This window comes from Eurosta solidaginis, chromosome X (assembly GCF_040869045.1).
Source record: "Eurosta solidaginis isolate ZX-2024a chromosome X, ASM4086904v1, whole genome shotgun sequence".
NCBI classification, from domain to species: Eukaryota; Metazoa; Arthropoda; class Insecta; order Diptera; family Tephritidae; genus Eurosta; species Eurosta solidaginis.
Window position 1 is genome coordinate 46,653,551 of NC_090324.1, and position 3,285 is coordinate 46,656,835.

Consider the following 3,285-nt stretch of genomic DNA (forward strand, 5'->3'; position numbering starts at 1 on the left):
GCCCCACGGCTTATACGGCTCACGTGAGGCTTTGGCTTGCTCATCCACGTGAAGGGTGGTGTGGTGTTTCTCGCCACATCGTCGACATCTCCCGTTGCTTGTGCAACCAGCCGTGCGATGCGCCATGGAGAGGCAATTGCCACAATAATTGCCCAGAAGAGCTTCGCGCATCCGTTCCTCAGGCGTCTTTGAACGGTAAACTGGGCATAAACGGATCGGATCCCTAGCCGAACACAAATGGCATGGGACCTTGAAATAGCTGGCTTTTTTTTCATATGCCGCGCGCAGTTGACCGTAGCGGTAAATGCGCTAAGGTCTATAATCGTATCGATGACTTGCAAAATTTTACAAAATGCACGCAGACTTCCATGCCCCCGTCAATATGTTGTTATCCACATGACGGCTGTTATGAGCGTCCTGATCCAATTTGTCACACAGTCACTATGCAAAAGGATCTTGTCAAGGTTACCATTTCCACGCAAACTTCACCACAACAGCGACGTGTAGAAGACACCAACGAGTTCCATCAGACACCAATGTCACTGATCAATCTACGTTAGAAGACCAAGAGCAAATTGACGCACGAAGAAGTTGTTACTGATAGTGTTTCATCGTTAAAAAATATTTCCTCGATAAGTCATGGTTCTGGACGTCGTAGTTTGGATGCCATTGTCAAGCCAAAAGGACAGCTAGTGCGCACCACATCAACACCGGTACACGCAGAGCTACTTTACCAAAAGCATACGGAGCGCACCTTTAACGCGTCTGGCGGTCAAGTGTCGAGTATACACCATAGCGCTGGCGATTCGAATAATCTGAGTCCAGCATTGGCAACAGGAAGAGCTGCCACTTCGAATGCTCCTCCACCATGTCTATCACCAAACAGACAACATTTGGAAAGTGTTAATCGCTACCTAAAATTTGGCGGTGCGCGTGCCAAGATGACAGCCGTAACTCCGTTGCGTCAAGTAATGTCAAAGAGTATCCAAAAAGCATTTGCTGAACATGGCGGTTTGCCCACGACAACAGCACGTCTTAATTATGGTACAGATTTGCAGCCGTTAAGTAAGAACAAGTTATTGGACTTACATACAACTGATGCACGTCAGGCGAGTCCTGCACGTTCACCGTTGGATTTGCGTCTTTCGCCTGCTGTTCGGCGAACTCATCACGAAGTTCATACAACTCATTGGCAAACGACCTCCTCGCATGCTTTTTTGGAACCCAAATCAACTATAACACAGAATATACGCCACGAAGTGTTACTCTCATCACAAAGGCTTACCACCACGGAATCAATTGTGATCACGCGCACCACTCAGCACATGACAAGCATTGAAGCAGCGACAGAGAGTAGCGGCGTAAGTAGCGATAGTCAAAGTTCCATTGCGTCTCAGTTTAGCGATAAATCGTTAGCATCATCAACGGATAATACGAGTTATAATAGCGTTTTATCCGGCTCAAGTTGTGGCTCTATGTATAAATCCTGTCAAAGTGTTAAGATCATATCGGCAACCACAGAACTATGTGATATCCAGCAGGATGGTTATGCCGCTACTATGGATGGCAACGCGAAAAATGTTAGAGAAAACATTGCACCTACTATGGCGACTGTGTCACAGATGGCTAACAGTAATTTACCGCCGAGAAACTAATATGTTTTGATTCTCCCTACGAAGAAGATGAGCTGGATATGGAAAAATCTACAGGTAATAAGGTTAGTGTGGAGACCTCAAATACCCAAGAATTGAAAACGCCGCCGAAACATAATTCAGCCAACGCAAGCTCAAAGGCTTTAGATAAAGTAGCAAAAGATCAGCTTGGTACTAATAATTCAGACTCAAGCGCTAAAAAGAAAGCTACAGAAACTCCACAAAGTAATATCACAGTGTCAAAGTTAGTTAATAAAATATCTGAAACTCCGCTTAGTACAAATTCTTCAGCGACTGAGGCATTCTTCACACCTAGTGGCACACCCATACGTCGCAATGCGAAAATGCGAATGGCTGATAAGACGAACAAAGAAAACATTAATAAAGTTGCATCGTCATCCTGTGCCCCTTCGCTAAGGAAAACTGGAAGATGCACGAAATTTGAACGATCTGAAAGTATTTCCGACAACGACAATGAAAATGACGAGGTTATCCATCATGGTACAATACCAAAAGAAGGTGGAAACCAAAATACTGCTGCCGCTTTGGGTCGTTCATGGTCATTTGGTGCTATACTGGGTTCTATGATTCGTCTGCCTTCGAAGAGTAAAAGCACTCTGGTGGAAAAGGTTAAGACCCCATCGCCGCATCAATCGAGTTCCTTGATTAAGCGTTGTGCTTCATTGGCAGGTACCCTAGTGCGCTCCCACAGTTTAACTGATAAAGAAGAAGAATTTCGTCATCAAAAACGAAAACGTTGCTACACAACTGAAGGAAAATTACTATTAAATGCGCCTTCTGAATATAGCCATTACAGTGATCCTCTCTCGCCAACTACCGAAAACTCGTTACGTACAAAACGTTTTCGCATACATGGACGCAAACCAATCGGGCGTATGCGCAGGGATATGTAAGGAAACATTTAATGAAAATGAGATTTCCTCGTGGAAAATAAAGTGGGTAATTTGATAAGGAAACACTCAAATGTATTATGTTACGATTGTTATAATTTAAAATTTACTTACATATGTGAAACTATTATCGCTTCTTTATTTTTTTAGTATTAAAGCAATATGATTTATTTTATATAAATACAAAGCATGGAAATTTGAGCTGGCGGATTCCAGACTAGTTTCTCTCGATGGAGGTTAGGAAAGAAAGGCAGTGATTAATATTAAAATTTCAATAGACTTTATTTCACAAAATATGCAGTGGAAAATAACAGAAAGAGAGTTTAAAGGTGCAAGCATGCAATTGCTACAATATTACCTTTAATATATCCAGGGACTCTGCGTTCTGGCGGTGTGACGTTTGATGTGGTTTTAACTTGCGGCTTCAAGACGTTCGAGCGTGCGTAAACTGCTGCGGTTTTAATCCAAGTGAAAGAGTTTCCTTTCCACGCATTCCGTTTACCTCCAAAGCTAACGGGCCTTTGGCGAGGTAACTTAACGAAACGTCACTTTTTCTTTTAGTATAAGTGCTAACGGTCGTAAGAAATAAGCGGTTTTGTATTAAATTGCATTAGGGTGGCCGGCCCTTAATTTTCCTTTGGGGTTAGCCTGCTGGCCTAAACATGCCGGCCCCCTTGCGGTACGCAACGTCGCCTTGCCCTGCTGCTAGAGTAGACAACATC

General features: G+C 43.4%; 1 pseudogene; it reads left to right on the forward strand.

The window, feature by feature from the left end:
* Positions 1-275: 275 nt before the first annotated feature.
* LOC137234903 (mitosis initiation protein fs(1)Ya-like) lies at positions 276-2,750 on the forward strand (annotated as a pseudogene).
* The last annotated feature ends 535 nt before the right edge of the window (positions 2,751-3,285 follow it).